This window comes from Rattus rattus, chromosome 16 (genome assembly GCF_011064425.1).
Source record: "Rattus rattus isolate New Zealand chromosome 16, Rrattus_CSIRO_v1, whole genome shotgun sequence".
Classification (NCBI taxonomy): Eukaryota; Metazoa; Chordata; class Mammalia; order Rodentia; family Muridae; genus Rattus; species Rattus rattus.
In genome coordinates, this window is record NC_046169.1 from 3227203 (window position 1) to 3240321 (window position 13119).

A 13119-nucleotide genomic window follows, 5' to 3' on the forward strand; every position below is an offset into this window, starting at 1 on the left:
GAACTCGGTACGGTCCAGAGCAGGCCCAGGTCGACTGCTCCTGAGGCTGTCTTTGAGAATTCTCTTTAATAGCAGGCAGGGGTGCTTGTCAACTGGAAGGTGCTTCACATTTAACGGGGAAGGGACTGGCTTGAGTTGATAACTGTGTCGATAACTTACTCCACTACAGCTATGTCATGGTTTCCCTCCCTGGCTTCATCGGTCTCTGCCCCTCAGCAACCAAATAAATTGTTTCCTCCACACAAGCTACTTCGGAAAAGCATTTATTTGAGCTTTACGTAGATTATAATGTAAGGAAACAGGAAGAGAGGACCCTCCCTGTTTTCATCTATGGCATAGTGTAGAGATAAAAATATTATCCTTGAGTGTACCTAAAATTATCAGAGGAGAAACAGAAAATGCCAAATTTCACCTCTTTAGAATTGTCTGTGAAAATGCTGTTGAGTTTCCAAAAATAGTAAAGTTCAGCCTTCTTCAACAGAACTATTTTTTTGCTTTTAACATTGCCTCAACGAGTAACTGCTAGAGCTATAAATAAGTCCCTGGCTACAAATCCAGTCTCCAGCTTAAAGGAATTTACAGTGAAGTGGGGGAGAAGCAAAATGTTCATAATTAGCTACAGTATCACACCGGGCAAATGGAAGTCCACACACGAGGGCTGATTTCACTTAGGGAGGCTGGATGACAGCTGCAGAGGAAGGGGAATCAACAAGGCCGGAGGACCTTGTCTGTACGTCTTCCAGACAATGAAAGTCATGTGGGAAAAGACATAGGTGGGCCCCTTTATCTTGGGACTGTGCAGAGTGACCTCCAACTGTGGCTTGAGTCCCTGAAGACCTGGGAGACCTGTACATGGGTCAGAGCCATGCTACAGCAGAAGCCAGGGCAAGGCAGCTTTCAGGGATGAGGTGAGAAGAGTGTGTTGTGTGCAACAGTAGGAAAGCCGCCCTGCCCCACAGGCTGACAGAGTTAGTAAGCTGTTTGGGAAACTGGTTCACTAACTCTGCTGTGAAAACCGACTACTTGGACTGTGGTTTTCTCACCTGGTGCTGGGTAGCGCCCTTGTGATTCTGTGACTCTGAAGGAAGTCCTTATGCTCGGTGAGCATAACTCTGGGAGGCTAAACTCACCTCCTCACCCTTCTGATTCCCCAAAATGATGGGATTCTGTTTGGTGAAATAAGATACAGCTAAAGGTCCTCTCGACCTAGCTGTGGTTTTCCAGCACGACTGAGAAGATAGAATTCCTGACTTAGAACCTGAATTCTGATCCATCTTCTTTGGAACTGACCTCTGTGAAAGCAGCTTTTCAAACATAATGTACAAGCCATATTCATATTACTGGGTTCATAGACATGAGAAGTCATGGTTCCAGTTCTGAAAACAAGCAGGTGACTTAGGTTCTATCTTATAAACACAAGGGTTTGTATCGGGGGCAGAGACCAGATTTCATGATTATTACCAGAAATCTCAGACAATGGAAGAATCACATAAAACATCACTTCAGCCAGAAAACGAAGTATCCTACCCATAGCATTTAGTCTCAGAATACTTAGGGAAACCTTAGCAAGTTGAAGGAGCCTGGGGTCTTGGCCTGTGTACTGTGTGTGTGCTATGTGTGGTGTGTGTGTGTGTGTGTGTGTGTGTGTGTATGAGTGTGAATGTGTGTGTGCACACATGTACATGCCCAATGGTCTAACTCAGGCTCCAACCAAAAGACTAATGAGCTCGTTTTGTTCTCTGGAGGTGAGGTTGGGGGTGGGGTATGGGAAACAACAATTGAGCCACAGAGAGGATTTCCAGGGAGAAAAATGAATCAGCAGCCACCAGGAAACACCAGGAGCTCTCTAAATAGAGTGGAATCCTGTGCTGGGGCCAATGATTTAGGAGCCGAAGGGGAGACAGGCTAAAGGAAGCGACGCTCCAGCGATGCAGCAAAGGAACAAATCCAAAGCCACATGAGGTTCTGGCAGGAGCTATTCCTAGGATCCTTAGTGACAGTCCTCCAGCAGCTGCCCCAGTCCCCGTGTCTACCATGAGCAGCAGCACCTGCTTAAATATGTGGAGAATGTTTCCACTGTTCCGTCCTTGTCCAAATCGGCTTTGTGAATGAAGGGGCTGCCCATGCAGCTGGTGCATGTGCTTCAAGCCGCAGCCTGGGCACACCGACCTCACTGAAGGACGCACCTATGGCCTGGGGAGGTGTTAAGCACTCTTTGCTAACTCCTGAACCCTAGAGCATCATGGGATTTGAGCTGAATATCTTTTGATGTACCATACATCTTTAATTAATTGCTTTATTATTTTTAAAATGTCTTTATGCTAAAAGCTCTTCATTCTGCTTTCGTATTAATAAATAAGTCTTCTTTTATTTTTTAGTAGACCTTAAAATTTTTTGACAGTTTAAGGTTATAAGATTAGTTGGAGATATAAGGAGAGACCATAATGAACTGGCATGGCCTAACTCAATTCTACAAGCGTTTCTGCCAAATTTGTTCTACCCTGGTCCACTTTATCTCTAGGTATACTAAGTGGGTCCCAAATGTTACAAAGGTCAGCTAGTTCTCGGCCATGCATTCTTCTTGGCCTGAATCCTTTGTGGAGAACTGGTCTTCCATGGAGTTTGTGTTCCCAGGCACCTCAATCAGCCACTCCTCAGTGTCATCCCGGGAGGGCTTGTAGCCACAAGGGCATCACTACTGGCCATTCACCTCGTCCCACATGAGGTTGGTCCTCTTCTTGGGATGGATGCTCTTAAAGCTCACCAACTGCTACCAGCAAGTGAGAGCCCTTGGCCAGGCAGTGGCTTCCTGCGGGGAAGGCCTGTGTCAGGCTCCTGCAAGCACACTACCACCGCCTCCTCCATGCCGGTGGTCAGCAGTTTCCACAGCTGGTTGATGAGATGCTCTGGGTTTCCCACTCCAGGGCATGCAGCTCGGCCTCCAGCAAGGCCCTGGCCTGGCACAGCACCATCGAGGGGTTGCTGTCAGAAGCCAGCAGGTTGCCCAGGTCGAACTCCAGTTCTAGCTCCCTGTGCACCATGATGTGCTACAGCTTCTCTGCTTCCTCCTGCTCTTCCTTGGCCAGCAGCACCTCTGCATTCTGCCCCTCCATGGCTCTCGCTTGGGTCTCAGTTCCCTCACTTTTGGGGATTTTAACTTTTAAGAATGGACAGAAAGTTTACAATTTGATGTTTGCCCTATACCTGAGCACCTATGTTGCCAGGAAAAGGGAGTTTTCATTGCACAAAATGGGATTGTAAGACAGAGATTTCAGGAAAAATCATGGGTGAATATATTGAAACCATGCCCCCTCCCAAGGAACAGTCCCTGAAACAATATACTCCAACTTGTATACATTTAAAGGTATAGGAAAAAATATTGGCCTCCTGGGAACAGTAAAAACTGTGGGAATTGGACTATATGTCACATGCATGGCCCCTGGGTATACACATTTCAGGGAGAAGAATCTCCCTCACCAAGGGTTTTTAGATTTTTGGCTGTTAACAAAGATGTTCTCTCCATATCAAGGCTTTAACCAACTCTCCCTATCCTCAGCAACTGAGTTGTAATGAAACAGTGAGAACTCTGAAGCTCTGGAAGGAGAGTGTGCGAATGGGTGTTCCCTGGCTCAAAAGTGAGTCTCTGGAAAAGCCACTGCAGAACCTGGTCAGTCTGGGTAGAGGTAGTTAGCAAGTAGGCTATGGCATTACCCAGTGACATCACCGGTAGGGTCTTCCCTGGAAATTCTTTTGTATCCAGGAGAACACTAGAATCTTCTGTGATGTCAGCAGTGTTGTGGTGACACCAACTGCCTGAACGATTTCCGTTCATTTCCTAATGGGTTCCCGAGGAGGCATGTTCTCCAGGATCCTCAGTCTCTTTCGGAGGGACAATCATATCCATGCAGAGACCAGACCAAGGCAGAGGGAGGCCAGCCTTCTATCATGTTGGAGAAGAAGACGAATGGAAAGGTCCTTGAGGAGGGCAAGTGAGTACTGGGCAGGGCAAGGGGAGCTTCCTGGAGGAGGTTGGCTTGAGCTGGTCCTTCCAGGAGTAGGACGTATGATTTAGAGCCTCAGTCTTCCTAAATGGCTGACCCAGACTCAACAATTTCTGACCATTTGTTTGGCATCGAACCAAGAACTGTTATATGTCAAGGGGCTTTCCTTGGATCTCTTTAATGTCATGGGCAGTGTCAAAGAATACCAGGATGAGCCTCTGTAAGAATAACAAAGTGTCTCTCCCAGGATAGGCTGTTGAAGCACTTCATTCTCAGCAGTGTCCTGTAGATTACATGGGTAATTGATGCCAAGAGGGATACTCTCCTGGTCATATATCAAGGTCTCAGTTACTTTGTCCTTGAACACACATGATTCAGGGAAGATGTTAAGCAGTTTGGACTCAAGGACTTACCTGCCTCACATCAGACATTAGCTGAGAAGGTCCTCCAATTCTTCTTGTTTAGGCCAGCTTTAGAATTTCAGTGCCAGAGGAATGGCTTTAGGAGGTGTGGTCTATATCTATGATGGCATATGTCATCCTATGGCTATGATGGTGGGGAACAGGGACCTAGCTGAGTTCAGCTTAAAGATAGCTTTCTTGCTCTGTCAGGGATCCACTGTATCTGTAGAACTGTTCATCCTCAGACTTCTGTTTTAGACTAAGCATAGTTTTTCTTGACACTGTGTCCACATATATGCCTGTTCACTGGTGTTTATCCACCTACAGAGTCTGATCAGAAGGCATCATCCCAACCCTCCACGACACCTGTTGAGGAAGAGAGAATGAAGCGTTTGGAGAACCTCAAAATTGCTCTCCACAGCATGCAGAAGGAGAGAGATGAACTCAGGAGGATCCTGGCGGATTACCCGGGAAAGAATTTAAATGACAGGTAGTCACAATGCAAGTTCTGTTAAATCCACATTTCCTCACATCACAGTAGGCTACAACTCCAGGGTGGGCTCATGGTCAAAATGACTTTCCTGATTGCATCAGAATGTGAAGTTCAGATGGGAATGAGATGGTGGCACAGGCTATTTTGATTCCTACAAACGTAAATCATAGCCTGTGGCCTGAATCACAGTCTGGGAATGAGGGTAGTAGTGTGTGAGCTCTCATTGTGTGGTTTAAGTAGCCTGGACAGGTGTTGGCTTGTGGGAATTTCTAGGTGCTCTGATTATGACCAATCATTGTTGTAATTGACCCTGGAGGTGCTTTTTTCAATAGATGAAAGCTGGAGGGGCCTAATATCACAGTGTGTGACTGGACTGACAACAGGGTATCATTGGTTTTCTCTGATTTTATTCATTGTATTTTGAGATAATGCCACATCCTTGTATTTATTTGGCATTCTAATTGTATTTGAGAGGGAGAGGGAGAGAGATAGAGATAGAATAGATAGATAGATAGATAGATAGATAAGTAGATAGATAGATAGATAGATAGATAGATAGATAGATAGATAGATAGATAGTTTTGTGTGAGTTTGTGTGTTTGTATGGATGTGTGAGTGCGTTTGTGTGTATCACTTAAGATCTGAGTATTCTGTGTTCTGATTTGGCCTGAGAATTATCCTGTGTCAATTTCCATGGCATGATAATGATGAGGCTGAGAGCCTCACTTTGAGCAGTAGAACATTTCACATCTGCTCAGGTGGACGCACATGGGAATCTCCTGGTGTGTGTTATAAATTCTTTTCCCTGTAAATGATGTTCATGTTCCTTTGGGTTTTCATATAGCAATAGATTCTATGGTTGAGAATTGTTACCTAAGAACAGGAGAATAGTCTTCATGGGTTTATGTTGGAGCCTGGATCGTGGCACAGGGTCCTCGAATGTTCTTGGCAAGCTAGTCTATTCCTTCAAACCCCCTCAGGGAGCTCAAGCAAATCAGCTCCCTCCTTTGGTTTGCTGGCACTGCTGTCCCTGTGTCCATAATAATAAACTTAATAAATACCAAATGGACCCAGTACCAAGGAGCAAGGGCGTGGCATGTCCTAGGCTGGGGTAGTTCAGGATTCAGTCTGAATTCATGTAATTCTTGAATCCTTCATTCATAATGTTATTTCATCCTTGGACCATGCCCTACCACAGGAACAACTTTGAGTCCGAGATGCTCATGATGCAGCACGAGGAAGTGATGACCGACATGAAGAAAATGAGGGAGCAGGTCAATAGAGCTTTGGTCAAATGTACACACCTTACACTGGAAAATGACTGGTACTGGTGAGTAACTTACAGGGTTGTGACCCCAGCACTAGGCACAGCATGTGTCAGCCCATTCTTATCTGTGAAGTAAAGTGAGGATCAGGCTTTATAGTGTTTGAAGCAGACCAGGAAGCCTGTCTCTGAGGAAGGCTATAGGACACACAGGACACAGAAAGATTGGCCTCCAAGGGACATTCTAATAAAATGGACAAATAAGCACACATAGGGATTAAGTCCTCTTCTGGGAAAAACTTGAATCAATGGAGTCAGGTTTTTGAGAAGTGCCCTGAGTCCTCTGGAATGTTGCTCTTTTCTCCATTTGACCTGTCTCTAGGTTATGCTCCATGGCTACTGTGGACTTGGACTATAATCTGGGGCTCTCTTCGGATCAGGACCCTAGAAGGAGTAATGGACTTGGAGACGTGGGAGGAAGTTGGAGACTGGCTGGGATTCACCATTTTTTCTTTGTGTCTCAGCCGCAGCTTCTGCCCCCTCCTAACTGAGTTTTTTGAGCTGAAGAACAATGCCCAGAGAGCAAGGAATGAGAACAGGGAGCTTCTATGGGATCAGATTGCACTGGAAGAGTCCATTAAGGAAACAACAAGGATCTGTGGGGAAGCCAGTATGAAAATCCGTGTACCAAGCAGCCTCAGGTAGGATGAATGAAGCATCAAGGGCAGGTTTTCCTGATATCTAAGCAGAAACCAAGTCAAACCAGTTTAACCTTTCTCCATCTTATCCAGAACTCTCCTAGGTCTCATCCGGTTGTTCATTTCTTTGACCATTTACAAAACTTTCTGTGATGTTAGCTTCATGCAAGAAAGTGGAGGATTGACAACCAAATTCTCCTGCTCAACTAGAAAATGCATTTCCTTAAGGGGGATCTGTTGATCACACACTGCACACTTACATGTCATTATGCTAGAGGGAAGCCATGTGGTAGCCATCTTTGTAGTGCACAGAACTGATTAGAGTTCCGTTCAATTGCCAAAAGAATGGCTCTCATTGTCAATTATGATGGGGCTTGTGGACTTTCTCTCCTTTTCCCCGTACATTGAAAATGGTCCCTTCTGCCTGTCCAAATCATGGTTTCTAGTGACAGAGCTTGAGAAGCAGTTTGTCAGTCCTGCTTTATGTCAGTGTTTTAGTGTTCTTTCCTGTGGCTTATGTCCTGGAGCTGACTGGATGAACAGGGATGTAAGAAAGACTTCTCTCAGGGTGAGGGTTTTTTGTGAGATATGTGAGGATTAGAGGGAAATTTTTCTCCAACTCTCTCAACCTAGTGTGCCCAAGAAGTGCATTCCCTGTACAGGTTTACTCTATAAGGGATGGATAGCAGTGTCTAAGCTCTCACTTGAAACATTTCCTTTGCCTCATCTGTATTCAACAACTGTTCTTCCAGCATGATGGCCTCCTCATTCTTTTCTGCTTCTCACTTATGATTTCTGTTCTCTCTCTCTCTCTTCTCTCTCTCTCTCTCTCTCTCTCTCTCTCTCTTTTTCTCTGTCTCTCCCTCCCTCCTTCCCCCCCCTCCGTCAGTGTGTGTGTGTGTGTGTGTGTGTGTGTGTGTGTGTGTGTGTGTGGTGTGTGTATGTGGTTTTTTGTGTGTATGTTTCTGTGGGCACAGATGTGTGAGCATGTTTATGGCTATGGTGCATATTGTACATTGGGAATTGCTTGTTTTAAGTGTTTGTGGTGTGGGTGCTTATATATAGAAGTGTGTGTATATGTGTGTGTTTGTGCATGTGTGTGTGTGTGTGTGTGTGTGAACTCATCAAGTTTCTGAACACAGAGAAATGTGTTTATATATATTGTATATTGTATTAGTCTATATGTACATATATAGAAACATGTAAAAGTTTATATATATATATGTATATATATATATATATATATAGAGAGAGAGAGAGAGAGAGAGAGAGAGAGAGAGAAGGAGAGAAAACATAATTTTTCCAATTATATTTTAAACTGTTCTTAATGGGGTCTTGATCACTATTCCAACTATTTACACTGGGGAAACTATTCATCAACATTGACATTACTTGGAGAAAAACTCAGGAATAGGGTACAGGGATGTGAGGAGAGGCTGCTGTGTGAAATCCATGTACCTCAATGTTGAAACTGATGACTCAGGGCTCTTCTGCCTTCTTTGCTCTCGGTGTACAGTAACACTGGAAGGTCATGTGGCTTGTTGTATTTTCTCAACATCCTGGTTATGTTAATCATTACCTGCTACCACTTTCTTTCCAGATTGGCCTAAACTTGGTTGAATACACCTTGGCTTTGGAGTTTGGCCTGGAATTTGTTAATTTAAAGATTAATTTGCTTAGAGTTGAATCTGCAGGCAGAAGATGTCCAGGAGTTATGCTGAGGTGTAATCACATCTTTGCCTCAGACAGAACCTTAGGCTCAAAATAGTCCAAAGCACTCACCCTGTGTTGGGTCTGTGGCACTGTTAACTATTGTTATTCACAATCATTTGATCTGAGTGAAAATCATCTGTAAGGAGGGTTTAGAACAGTTATGACCCTCAGACATTGCTGGAGGTATCAAATGGGTAGCCCTGTGAGAAGCCATGTACAACGCTTGTGAAAGTTCAACCTTTGACACAGCGATTCCAGAACAAGAAGTAGGTGTCAGCAGAGAAACCGTGGCACATTAGTGTGGTAGGGGTTCACCTCAGAGCAGCCATGAAGCAAAATTATCCGATGTCCATCAGTCAGAAAGTGAAAAGGTACAATGTTGTCCACACTTCCATGGACTGTGGCTGAGTTTGATTATACCTGCAGCATTTGGCTTTGAAGTAGTCAGCCTTATCTTACTCGAATTATATCTGATAGCATCCCAGTACAAGTTTTACCTTGGACTGTGGTTATGGAGATTTCCTAGCTGTTTGTGCTGGTAGTTTGGTTCCCCTGTCAGGTACTGTATGGTAAAGGGACCTCATATTGAAAAATGCAGCTCACTTTGCATGCACTGGGAAACAGTGAGCAGAGGACTGAAGAGGCTCACCTGCCCCCACCCAGTGCTCTGCTGCCTGAAATCAGCCTCCTGTGCACAGCCTTGTGACCTTGCTAAGCAGGCTTGGCTAACAGGCCTAGATGTCACATTTCTAATTTCTGATTTTCAGGGGAATACACTTTATTGGCTGAGCTGTCTTTAGGCTATGCTCACTCTGTACTTACCCCATTCCAGGTTTTTTTTTTTCTTATGCCACAATAGTAGACTGGGTGATCTCTTCTATTACCATTAACTGGGAAACTAACCACATTCTGCAAAATACTCTGCTTGTATGTGTGAACAAATATATTTGGGTGAGTTCAAAAGTGTGTATGTCTGGGTGTCTGTCTGTCTGTGTCTGTATACATGTATGGCTCCATGGACAATATAATCTTCTAATGACCAGGATGAGGAGAGAATGGAGGAAAGTCTGCAGGACACCCTGAATCAGAAAAAACTGGTCACTGAGCAAAAGGCCTTGGCTTGGAAGATGCAGCATCATTTCGGTGTCACTGAGATGATTTGAAAGCACAGGATGAGAGGACCCAAGTAGATTCCCTGTGCTTATAAACTGTGTTATTGGGTGTGTGACTTTCTCCATAGTTCTCAGCATCTGTCAGCTAGGAGCAGCTCAGAATATTATTATTGTCCATTTTAAAAGAAATTTGATGCATGAAGTGTATGTGATCCATAGAGATTCTGGCTATTGTGTACTGATCCCCCCAGTCTGAGCTCTCTTGTATTATCTGAGCCCAGTGCCTTTAAGTCTCCCCACAAATAGTTTTAGGATACCCATAAACAAAGGAGTGGTATAGTTTATTTTCTGCATGAGTATCTCCTTTAGAGTTCAATGCCTACTCTTGGCAAGATTTCCATGCAGCATATTCTTGCCAAATATAATATCACTTCAGTGTGCATGTACTTCTTGAGATATTGTTTCTCTGGGTCTTTGCAGATATTGAGGTTGTCAGGTGGACCCCAGGCATATTCCTGCACTGGAGGAATAATAATAGTCTTCATTTCAGTGATGGCCAGGCTTCCAAGGCCTTCCTATTGTTTTCTAGGTTGTTCACATCTCTCCTCATCTGACATTGAAACATTGCTACATGATATTAAAATATAATATATATGGACGATTGGAATTATCTGCTGTTCACTGTTCAATTTTTAGCAGTTTTAAATGCTGGGAAAATATGCAGGCCTGTGGGATCTCTTACCCTTCTCTCTTGGGCATGAGTGAATGACCTCAGATGAAAGATCATCCTGGATTATCCTGCTGAATTGTGCTGCTGTGTATGGGATAAGTGACATGGCAGGTCCTCACCAGGCCTTTTCCACCCCTAGGTCTGAACACTGCAGCAGAAGCTTTCCCAGGGCACAGACCAGGACTACAGCTCTCAGAGACAGAACTGTCCACCAGGAGCACTGAGGGTGCAAAGATTGACAACACCTCCCGCATCTCAGTCCTTGTAACCGCACCAATCTTGGGCTGAATTTGAAAGACCTTGAGATGTGGCATGGAACATGCCTCACGTTTAACCTTTTGACGACTTGTCCATCAACAACCAACCACCCCGAGTGAGGCAGGTCTACATTCCTCTTGAAGAGATTTTTACCATCTTCCCTGCCGTTCTGCTGTGTTTGCAAGGCCAGCAACAGGCTGGAGTTATATGTTGAAAAATCAGCAGGAATTGAATGCTGACTAATTTACTTGTTATATTTGTTTTTAGTTTGAAGTTTGGTTTTATGCATTTGGTTTTGTTTATGTTTCAAGTTTTATTATTTATTTGTTAACTTTAGTTTTTTAATTAATATGCTATATTCCTAAGGCTATATACATTGAACTCATTGACTCCCCGCTTTAAAATTTTCTTGAATAAATTAATGTTTGCCTATAAATAAAAATGTGACCTTTAACCCTTCACTCACCAAGACCGTCCTGAGTCATGTGTGGTTCTTCCTCCTGTAACAGCACAAGTGTAAGGCAACAGTGGTTTTCTGCAAGTCTCATGCAGCTTAGGCTTCATCATCAGATCACAGCCAGCCAGAGCTGCACAGGAAACTGTGCTCTTGATGTAGACAGTGTGTCATGCTCTGTGGATCCCACATTCATGACGAAAAATATCCTTGCTTTATCCCTGTGCTCACAAATTTAGCTTCCTTTATAATGACAAACAAAGGAGAAACACAGAAGTATTTCTCTAATACATTAGAGGAAATAAAACCATTCAGTATGGGAATATAAAATGTTCAGGACACACAGAGTTTGATGCCTGTGGATTCCTTGAAATATAGCATCAACTATGACTGCACATTTAATGAATTCCACCAATTTTAGAGGAATGAACATTTTTACTATTTTCGTTGTTGGTTTGTTTGTTGTTATTGATAATGTTTTGCTGAGTTCATTTTGATATATATCATAGCTTCTTTGGGCAGAGGTCTTACAGTGTTGAATTATTTCTTTTAGGCAATTTGTAGTGGATATTTGTATCTATATTTCAAATATTATGCCCCTTTCCAGTTTCATCCCATAAAACCCCTATTCTTTCCCCAGAACGCCTACCTCCATGTGGGTGCTACTCCATGTTCCTGTCCTCTCGCTCCCACCTCCCCATGTTCGTTTGCATGCAATTCTAACAGCGGCCACCAGGGGGCAGTGGATTTCACACGGACCTGATGTTACAGAGAATTGTGAATTGCCCCTTAGGTCCTCTGGGATTCAAATTCTCAAACAGATGAGCTATGTCTCCAGTCCCTGTCCTGGACTTTTGTAATGAATTCAATTAGTTACAACTTGTCTGCCAATTCTGTGAGTTCATTGAGAGAGCATTATCTAATTTGTTATTAATGATTTTTTAAATGGCCATTTACAGAAATGGTAAACATTATTTCCCTGTGCACATTCACTAATGGGCTTATATAAAACATATTTGAAAAACTAAAACACTATATTTAAAAAACGTAATTCAAATGGGCTATATATATATATAAGCATAATATTCACAGTTGAAGAAACTCAAATGATTTAGAAACTCATAATAAATATTTATCATCCTTGGACACTACAGAAATGCAAATCAAAATTATTCTGAGATATTTTTTCATACCTTTCATAACTTAGTTTAGTAACACATAAGAGAATTCACTCCTACTGGGTTATGGAGCAAGGGGAACATTGAGATTCTCCTGGTGGCAATGCAAATTTCTGTAGCAACTTTGGAAATCAGTATGCTGTTTCTTCAGGAAGGTGGTAATGGGTAAACCTCAAGATACAACACCAAGGCATATATCCTAATGTTGACTCATCCTAGTATAGACACCCTTTCTCCACCATGTTCAGTGAAGCTCTCTTATAATATTCAGAATTTGGAAATATTCAAGTGGTCCCTTACGAGATGAGTGCATAAAGAAATCATGGTGCATTTCCAGACTGGATTGCTGATCCATAACTACAAAAGGAAAAAGGAAAGCATGTAATTTTCAGGACAATGAATGGATCTTGTAAAATCATCCTGGATGTGGTGATCCAGATCAAAAAGGACAAATGGGATCCGTATTCACTTTAATCTGAATGTTACCTCTTCCATCTGTGTAACTGTATGATCAGTTTAGTGTAAGGGTCGAGGGACGTGGGTCAGACTGTCCCCATTTAGGGAAGTACAAGCTTACTTATGGATTGCTGAGGGACACTGTCAGGAACAGGAATGTCGAATGTGAAGAGACAGGGAGAGGGCAGCAATGGAGGGAATATAGAGAGGGACGGCTAATATTGAGGGTCATTTCAGGCATTGAACTGAAGCCTAATGCAGTAGAAATACAAATTATTATTTCAAAATTTTTATCGAGGTAACTAAAGATTTATTATGGGTGCAAGGACAGAAGATAAAATATCAGTTGGGCTCATCTATG

At 43.2% G+C, this 13119-nt stretch overlaps 1 pseudogene; it reads right to left on the reverse strand.

Annotated features, from left to right (window-relative positions):
- Positions 1–2557: 2557 nt before the first annotated feature.
- On the reverse strand, positions 2558–3116 carry LOC116885858 (annotated as a pseudogene).
- Between the last annotated feature and the right edge of the window lie 10003 nt (positions 3117–13119).